Genomic DNA, 10,131 nt, shown 5'->3' with positions numbered 1-10,131 from the left:
TGCTTTTAGGGCTGATGTCCAACCCCCATCTTGCTGGAACACTCAGTGTCCCTTTTCCATTTATCCCAGGGATGTTTTATGCTCCTCATCCGTTCCCTGTGCTGATCCAGGCGTTTGATATTTAAAATAAAAAGTCATTTTTTGGGGTGCTTTTAGGCTGATGTCCAACCCCCATCTTGCTGGAACGCTCAGTGTCCCTTTTCCATTTATCCCAGGGATGTTTTATGCTCCTCATCCATTCCCTGTGCTGATCCAGGTGTTTGATATTTAAAATAAAAAAAGGCGTTTTTTGGGGTGCTTTTAGGGCTGATGTCCAACACTTTTCTTGCTGGAACGCTCAGTTTCCCTTTTCCATTTATCTCAGGGACGTTTTATGTTCTCCATCCATTCCCTGTGCTGATCCAGGTGTTTGTGATCCCGCCGGGGTTATGATGTGTATTAAAATAAAAAAAAAAAAGTCAATAGGAAAGGGCCAGCGGGGATGGCAGCACCCATCCATCACCGTCACCACGGCCCAGGATTATCCCGGGAAAAGGAGCCTGGAGCTGCTCGGCTCCTCCTGGGAAGGGGGGGTTTGGTCACCCCCTGGCCACCCTGGCCATCTGTCACCTGTCACCCGGCCCGGGGGGTGGCAGCGGGGCAGGGGAAGGGGACAGCCATGGGTGGATTTGGGGTTTGTGGGAGATGGATTGTTTGGGGAGGATGGAATGTGGCCTTGGGAGGGATGAGGGGGATTTGGGATCGGGGACAGCACGGGAGGGGCTCCCACCCCACTGCACCCCCCTGGTGCTGCTCTGGGAGGGGCTGGGGGACGGTGGGGAGAGTGGGACTGTGATGGATTGATGGGTATTGGGGGAAATTGGGGGAAATTGATGGGTATTGGGGGATACTGGGGGATATTGGTGGGTATTGGTGGATATTGATGGGTATGGGCGGATATTGGTGGGTATTGATGGATATCAATGGATATCCATGGATATTGGTGATTATTGGTGGGTATTGGTGGTATTGGTGGATATTGATGGATATTGATGGATATTAGTGGATATTGATGGGTATTGGTGAGTATTGGTGGGTATCCATGGATATTGGTGGGTATTGGTGGATATTGGAGGATATTGATGGGTATTGGTGAGTATTGGTGGATATCCATGGATATTGGTGGTTACTGGTGGGTATTGGTGGATATTGATGGGTATTGGTGGGTATTGATGGATATCAATGGCTGTTGATAGTTATTGGTGGATATCCATGGATACTGATGAATATCGATGGTTATTGATGGTTATTTGTGGATATTGGTGGATGTCAATGGATATCAGTGGATATCGATTAATATTGATGGGTATCGATGGATATTGATGGTTATCCATGGATACTGATGGATATTGATGGATATCGATGGATATTGATGGTTATTGATGGATATCGATGGATATTGATGGTTATTGATGGATATCGATGGATATTGATGGTTATTGATGGATATCGATGGATATTGATGGTTATTGATGGATATCGATGGATATTGATGGTTATTGATGGATATCGATGGATATTGATGGTTATCCATGGATACTGATGGATATCGATGGTTATTGGTGGATACCCATGGATACTGATGAATATCAATGGATACTATCAATAGATATTGATGGATGGAGGCCACTGGGACTCAGAGCCAGGCCCAGGTGACCCCACCAGCCCCTGGGTGCTGAGGGTGGGGGGCTGCTGGCTCCACTCCTGGGTGCCCTGGGAGGAGGATTCAGGAATTTTCCTGAATTATCCAGCAGAAATAGTGGCTTGCAAGAGCTCTGATGCCACTTGGGATGTCCCCCAGAGCCTGGTGGCGCTGACTTTGTCACTCCCCATCCGGTTTTGGGGAGTTTTGGAGCTCTTTGCTTCGGTTGCTGCCCCCGTGGTAGGGTGAGCAGGGAGGGAGGATGAGGAAAATCAGCCGGGATTGTCCCCAAGTGTGGCGCTGGCAGCCTGGCACCCCTGGTTTATCCCGAATCCCACCTCGGAGAGGCTGGAATGTGCTTTCCTGGTGGGGAAAGAGCCACTCCTGCGGCGCTCCGGGGGTGGGGACTGTCACTTAACAGCGCTTAATGAGCACTTCCAGCATTATGGAAATTCGCTCTTCACCCCGAGGAATCCTTTTCCTTTTTTCCCTTTAATCTCGCCACGGATCGCTCTTCTCTTTTCTCCTCTCTGCTCCCTTTCATTTAGCAGCAAAGCAGGCGGGAGATCACGATTCCAGCAGGGACCTGCACATTCCAGAGGCAGGCACCACCAGGACACCTGAGACCCCCCACCCCGCTCGAGGCCTTTTCCTCGCTCCTGATCCTTTAAATCCCTCCCCAACCCCCTCAGCACCTGGGCACCAACATCAGGAAACGCTGGAGAAGCTTCTGGACCCTCAGAATCCGCAGCTCCAGGGATAATCCTGCATGTCCCATCCCTGGAAGTGCCCAAGGCCAGCTTGGATGAGGCTGGGAGCAACCTGGGATAGCGGAAAGGTGAAACCAGCTGGGTTTTAAGGCCCCTCCCAACCCAAAATTATCCCTGAAGAGCCCCAAAATCCCATCCTGTCGATCTGAGCACGCACGTGCTGGATCAACCCCTTGGAAAAACACTTGTCTTCACGCACATCCGCCTCCTGGAAGTACTTTTAGCTCCTTCTCTTTGTAATTATTCCCGGGATGAGCAGGCAGCTCCAAGACCTGTGAGGAAATGTGTCAGTCACTGAACGATTTCCTTGAGGCTTTTTTTTTTTTTTTCCCCCCTCTCCCCACCCCCCCTTCAAATGAAAGTTGGCTAATGGCTCGTTACGAAAAAAATAATTGCCACTGATTTCTCCAAATTGCAGAAAATGTATTAATGACGCTTTTTTTTTTTTTTTTTTTTTTTTCTTTCCCGAGACAGAAATAACGCAATTTGCATTTAAATGCGGCCGATCTTTGCAAACTCCGCTCGGTGTTTTCTTGCAGCCACATAAAAATACGCAGCGATTTCAGCGCAGGTGCCGGGGGTGGGGACAGCGGGTGGCTTCAGCTCGAGGTGGTGGCACTGCCACCAGCCCCGGTGCCACCCGGGTTTTGGAATTCCAACAGGAATTCAGCTGGGAATCTCCAAACCTATCCCCGTGCTCCCAGAAGGGAGTTGCTTCTCTTCATTAATAACTTTACCCATCATTTTATTACTGCCTTATTAGCCAGACCCCCCAGGGAAGGGTGAAACCAGTGATTTATGGGAGTGGGACACGAATCCTTTGGGATGGGAAATCCAGGAATGGTCCTAAAGCACAGGGTGAGGATTTTGGGGTTTCTTGATATCTGTGGGTGAGCAGATGAGGGGGTTTGGGGTCACCAGGCCCCTTTCCAGCCTTTCTTCCCCACTGAGATCCCACTGGAGGGATGATGTGGGAGCGGTGCAGGGATTTGGGATCATCCCCTGCACCCCCGTCTGCTCCTCCATCGCGGCTGCCGTGATTTAATTCCTGATCAGGCAGAAAATCGCTCGGTTTTAGGGGATCAGGACGGGCTCAGAACTGTGGAAATTGGGTTTTTCCCTGGATTTGGCAGGGCTGAGGAGCTGAGAGCAGAATTCCCCCCTGGCAGTTCCAGTGGGAAATGAGGAGGAGCCAAGTGATGAGGATGAATCCTCGCTTTAATCTTCCTCTTCCCGAGCTCCTCGTGCCCGGCTGGGCAGGGAAACTGAGGCACAGGCCCTTGGGGAGGATTTAGGGTTTTAAGAGAAGATTTATTGGGGGTTCAGAGTCACCCTGGGATTCCTCCCTCTCACCCCTTCTTGTGTGATAAACGCTTTTATCTGGAGAAGGGAAATATTTGCTTTATCCATGGAAAAAGAACTCGGTTTTTCCCATCTGTGGGGTCACTGTTTGTGACCCTTCCTGGGGGATGATTTCCTGGCAATTCCCGGCTTTGCTGTGAAAGGAAAAGCAGGAGGGAGAAATTCCAGGTGGGCCAGGAGGGATTTTCCTGGCTGGGATTTGGTGAGCCCCTTCCTCTTCCATCCAGGGGGGTTCCCAGGGATCTGCTCCATCCCAGGATGAGCAGTTTTGGGGGCCAGGGTGCTGGGAAGTGCTGGGAATTCCGGCTGCCCTCGGGGTGGGGGAGGTTTAATTCACCAGGTTGTGTTTGATGTGCGGCTCCCTCGGCTCCGTAAAAAGCCCTAAAAGCTAAAAGGAGGAGGAAAAGCATTCCCTGGTTCATTCCCTGCCCTCTCCTGCCTGCATCTTTCCAACAGCTTTTTCCCTTCTCCCTCCTCCTCCCTGGGGGTGCAAAACCTTTGGAGAAGCAAAAAGAAGAGGCAAAAAAAATCCCTCTTGGAGTTGGTTTTGGGATCATTCCTGATCTTCCCAACATCTTGTGCCACATCCTGGGGTCAGGGCTCACCCAGCGGGTTCCATTCCTTGGATATTCCCTGGAAAGAGGATCAGGATGCAATTCCAAGGTTATTTTTTGGAGCCTCCGTGCCCTCAGTGTGTCCCCAGTGAGGCCATGGCAGGGGGGGACCTCTCCAGCCTCTCTCTCCTCCCGAAGTTCTCCCTCCCTTCTCTCCCCTTGTGTTTTCCTTGCAAACAGCCTCGCCTTTGAAATTCAAATGTTGCCGTGGCCCTTTCCTCACCCTCCGCAGGAATATCTCCCTTTTCATCTGAAAATAATTAACAAATGAACAAAACTCCTGTGTGAAATTAAAATTCATGCCCAGAGGTGACCTTTGAAGCCCAGCACTGCTGCTGGCTTGGGCTGGGTTTTTATATTTTCCCTTCTCTCTTTTTAATTTTTTTTTTTTTCTCACACTCTCCGAAGATCCAGAGGGCTCCTTTCCACCTCCTTTTCCCCTTTTTTTTTTTCTTTTAATTGCCATAAATTGCATTCCTCCAGAGATTCTCCAGTCCTGGATGTCCCCATCACCTCCAAAATCTGCCCCAGGACAGGGAGCTGCTCTGTCAGGGCTGGGCACAGCCAGTGGGATTTCTTTGGGATCAATAAGGTCCTTAAATCCCACTCCATGGGGTCGGGGTCAGCTGCCACGGGAGGATAATTTGTAATTAATTACAGAGAGATTTGCAGCCGGAGCCCTGCCCTGAGCAGGGAGCTTCCCCTGGGGATGGAGATGTCTCATTCCTGCTCCTTGGATGCTCAAGGATTTGCTGGGATCCACTTTGGGATCCTCTTTCCTGCTGGGATGGACTTTCCCAGTGTCCCCCCCCATGGAGATTCCAACCCCAAACTGGTTTCCACCTGGAAGAGTTGGGAAATGTTGAGTTGGGAAAGGTTCCAGGTGCAGCCTGGGGAGTCCTGGTTCCCTTTGGGCTGGCCTTGATTTGGATTCCAGTTGGGATGGATGGATGAGGAAGGGATGGATAGATGGATGGAAGGATGGATGGATGGATGGATGATGAATGGATGGATAGATGGATGGAAGGATGGATGGATGGATGGATCCATGGATAATAGATGAATGATGGGTGGATGATGGATGGATGATGGATGGATGGATGGATGGATGGAAGGATCCATGGATGGAAGGATCCATGGATGGATGGATGGATGGATGGATGGATGGATGGATGGATGATGGATGGATGATGGATGGATCCATGGATGGATGGGACAGCCCAGTGCCAAGAGTGGGTTTGAGGAGCAGCAAGGGCAGGACAGCTAGGGCACGAGGAGGAGGAAAAGGGCAGGAAAGAGCCAGGACATGAGGTGGAAAAGGTCCCTCCCATCACAGAACCAGGCCTGCTGGCTTTGCCCTGGCATCCACCTGCATCCTAGCACGGGCACCATTCCAGGACTTCTTCCTGAGGATGCTCCTTTGGGGCTGGGTGAGGATTCTCCTCCCATGGGAGCTTGTGAATTCCACCTCCTGTCCTTCATCCCTGGCTCTGGGGAGCAGAACAGGAGCTGGGATGGAGAAGAGAAGGAGCAGGATGGAGCAGGGAGGGAGCAGGGATGAAGGCCCCCCGCGGAGGCACCGCCGGCTCTGTAATTAAGCCAAGTGGGAAAGGTTGCCATGGCACCAACTGTAAAGAAGCGAAGCTGCACCTTTATGGCTGCTCAGAGCCTCGGGGCGTTGCCAGCCCCTCTGCCCGGGGCGCTGGGAGGCCGCGGGGCACAGGGGACACTGTGCCATCCCCTGGGCCCTGCCCTGCGTGGGTGGAGGGGCAGAGGCGCTGCGATGTGGCAGCGGGGCCCCGGGGCTGTGCCCTGGCCGATCCTGCGGGATCTGAGGCTGTCCCAGCGGGTTCCATCCCGCTCTTCCCCCGCTGTGCCCCATGGCTGTGCCCCTGCCGTGCCCGCTGGGCGCAGGTGGCTTTTGGGGGGGTTCTCCTACAGAGCCGAGACTTGGGGGGCTCCCCCAGCACTCCAAACATGCTGCCAGCTGCGACCCCCACATCCCAACATCCCGGAGCCGGCCCTGCTGGAGGAGGTGGCTCCATCACATCCCGTTGTCCTGGCAACAGGCGAGGATGCTGCGGAGCCGGGCCTGGCCTATCCCCTCCGGCTCCGGGAATGTCCCCCCAGCTCTGCTTTTCCCAGCCAGGCAGCGAGGGAAAGCCGGGATGTGCTGACTGTCCCCTCCTCACTCCCACACAGCACACGGGACTGGGGTGTTTGGTGGCATTTGTGTCCCTTTGTCCCGCCCGGATGAGGAGCAAACCAGAGCCACGGGCACAGCCAGGGGCTGTGACAAAGCAGGACAGAGCTCAGCCATCCCCATGCCCGGGATTTATTTTCTCTCCCTCTGTCCCACATTCCTTGCCCTTTCTCTGGCCTTGCACTCCTGTTGTGTTTCTGCCGCGACAAAAATATCCAGAGAGGTGCTAAAATAGAATTAAGGATATGTAAATGCTGTTTGTGCTCGCCCTGTTGCCTCCTTCTTTTCAGCAGCAATGATGATTTTCCTGCCAACCTCAGCCCGGGGAGGCGTTTGGGATCAGGGAATGCCAGGACACGGAGCTTTGCCGGGGGGTGGGATGGATTTGTGAACTCCCCTTGGCACCCATGACCCTTTTCCCAGAAGCTCCTCTAAATCCTGGGGTTTTCCACCCAAATTCGGCCAAGCTCCCTTTGGTCACCCCGGGGGAACTTCCATGTTGGGGCTCAGGTTCAGCACTCAGCAGGAATTTGGGTGGGGATCAGGCTCTGCACTCAGCATCTTCCCAGCAGGAATCTGGGGGGATCAGGCTCTGCACTCAGCAACTTCCTGGCAGGAATTTGGGGGGGAGGATCACGCTCTGCACTCAGCATCTTCCCGGCAGGAATTTGGGGGGGATCAGGCTCTGCACTCAGCATCTTCCTGGCAGGAATTTGGGGGGGGATCAGGCTTTGCATTCTACAACTTCCTGGCAGGAATCTGGGGGGACTTGGCTTGCACTCAGCATCTTCCTGGCAGGAATTTGGGGGGGATCAGGCTCTGTCCCGAGGCACTGGTTGGATTCTGGAGGAGGCAGAAGTTTCGCAGCTCCCTCGATCCCTTCTCACGCGGCGAGGGAGGGATAACTCGGGAGCGCTGCCATGAATCTCGGCTGCTCCCGCGGCTGCCGAGGGGAAGGAATTAAGGGGAAGGAATTAAGCACTTTGAGAAGCTGGCAAAGATCCCTCTGGGAGCCCTGCGGCGGCTTCTTCAAACCCATCCTTCCCCTCCCTCCCCTCAGAAGTTACAACACGCGGCCAGCGCCGATCCCAGCCCCGCTCCCGTCCCACATCCCCGGCTCCAGGGGCGTTATCCCATCCCTGAGACCCGGCAGAGCCCTAAATTCCTGTCAAAACCTCCTGTCCCCCTTCCCCCGGCCTGGTTTGTGGCCGTGGGTCGCGCTGGGGAGGCTGGCAGGGCTCGGGGCCGTGGGTGTGAGCTCTGCCAGCCGGCGCAGATGCTGGGCTCGCTCACACGACAGCTCCGCTTCCCCTCTCCAGATTTTGCCCTGGAAAAGTAGGGCGCAGCCACGGCTGCCCACGTCCTGCTCATCCCCCCGTCCCTGGCATCTGCTGCTCGTCGTGCTGGGGGTGGGGAGCAGCCGGGATGGGATTTGAGGGGTTGGATTTGGGACGAGACCCGAAAGCGGCTCCCTCCGCGGGCAGGGTGGCACTCCCTGGCAGTGCCACCGCTCTGTGTCACTTCCCAGCTTGGGAAGGAGCATCGGGGACCTCCGGGTGGTCTGTGGCTGCCTCGGGACGAGGTCCCAGCACGGCCCCGCAGCCACCCCCGGGCTCGGCACCAGGCGGTGCAGGGAGGCAGCGCAATCTGCATGTAAATGGGGATATTTAAAGCCGGAGCCGGGTGGGAAGCGAAGGAATCAATTTCCCAAGTGGGAGGGCGGGGTGTTATTTTTACATCGCGCTGGATACGCAGCTTAAATCTGGTCCTGGAAGATGGAGGGGCGGGTGGAGAAGGAGAATCGTGTCCCTTTAGCCGTGCTGCCATCGCTGCCAGCCCCGCACCGTGTCCCTCTGGGAGGTGGCAGGAGGGGACAGGGAGCTCCGCGTGCTCTTTTTGGTGTCCCCATTGGATCTGCGTCCTCGGCTCTGAGCGTTCCCTGCTCTCCCAGCATCTCCAGCTCTTTTTGTGTCACCGCTGGGCACGGCCTGGATCCGTGGGCGTCCTCACGGAGCCGCGGCTGCTCTTCCAGCAGCGCCGCCGGGTTTGGAGGTGGGCAGGGGCTCCTTTTGTGCTCGTGGTTAATTAAGAGGATCATTCAGAGCCACTCGTAGTGTAGTGTGTTGTCTTCTAATAGTTGCGATTCTGTCCCTGTGCCAGCTTCCATTAGCAACAAAACCCACTTATCTTGTTCTTCCCTATCTCTTCCCTTTATATTTTTATCCTCCCCTCTCCCTGTAAGTCTCTCTCTCTCCTCTTTCTTCCCCAGCCCCAGCACCGCAGCAATAATTCCACCAGTCGTCATCTCGCTTGACAAAACACTGGTGATGTGACAGCTCCGAGCTATGAAATCTCCGTTAGCGCTCGATAATTAATTTACTAATTGCGTGCTCTGCTTCGCTCTGGACCAGCTCCGAGGCCAGCGGTGCCACCCTGACCCCGCCGTGCCCGGGGTGTCCCCGAGCCCTGGATTGTCCCCTTAGCAGGACGAGGTTCTCCTGGGAATGGGGGAATTGGGGTGGATGGAAGAGGGTGGGATGCAGGGAAGTGTTCCCAGTGTCCCCAGTGCCGCCAGTGCCACCCAGAATGCAGGAATTGGGATGCAGGGAAGTGTCCCCAGTGTCCCCAGTGCCACCAGTGCCACCCAGAATGGGAGAATTGGGATGCAGGGAGGTGCCCCCAGTATCACCAGTGCCCCCAGTGTCACCCAGAATGGGGGAACTGGGATGGAGAGAGGGGGATGGGATGCGAGGAAGTGTCCCCAGTGCCACCAGTGCCACCCAGGATGTGGCAACTGGGATGCAGGGAAGGGGGTGGGATCCTGGGAAGTGTGTCCCCAATGTCCCCAGTGCCCCCAGTGCCACCCGGAATGGGGGAATTGGGATGCAGGGAAGGGGGTGGGATGCAGGGGTTGCTGGGGAAGGCTGAGTGCCCCCAGTGCCACCCAGAATGTGGGAACTGGGATTCAGGGAAGGGGGTGGGATCCAGGGAAGTGCATCCCCAGTGTCCCCAGTGCCCCCAGGAATGTGGGAATTGGAATGCAGGAAAGGGGGTGGGATCCAGGGAAATGTGTCCCCAGTGCCCCCCAGAATGGGGGAGTTGGGATGCAGAGAAGGGGGTGGGATGCAGGGGGTGCTGGGGAAGGCTGAGTGCCCCCAGTGCCCCCAGTACCCCCAGTGCCACCAGTGCCACCCAGCTTTCTGCCCAGGTGAGCTGCCAGCGCTGCCAGCCACGCTTGGGTGACTTAACGTGTCACCTCCATTGTGTCTCACTGCAGAGGTTTCAGAGCTGCTCCATCAGTTGGAAAAAACCCCCAAAAACACCAAACCAACCCTTTTCTGCCTCTATCCCAGTGGATAAATGAGCTTTTCCTGGTCCCAGTGTGGGATGGGATCTGCCACTGCCTTCCCCAAAACGCCTCTGAGCTGGATTCTCATCCCGTGCCTCCTCCTGTAGGTTTGGGATGTTGATGGAGGGAGAACAGAGGTTTTCCCCTCCTTT

The sequence above is a fragment of the Pyrgilauda ruficollis genome, unplaced genomic scaffold, assembly GCF_017590135.1.
Source record: "Pyrgilauda ruficollis isolate IOZ18807 unplaced genomic scaffold, ASM1759013v1 scaffold48, whole genome shotgun sequence".
Lineage (NCBI taxonomy): Eukaryota > Metazoa > Chordata > Aves > Passeriformes > Passeridae > Pyrgilauda > Pyrgilauda ruficollis.
This window is presented reverse-complemented; position numbering follows the sequence as displayed.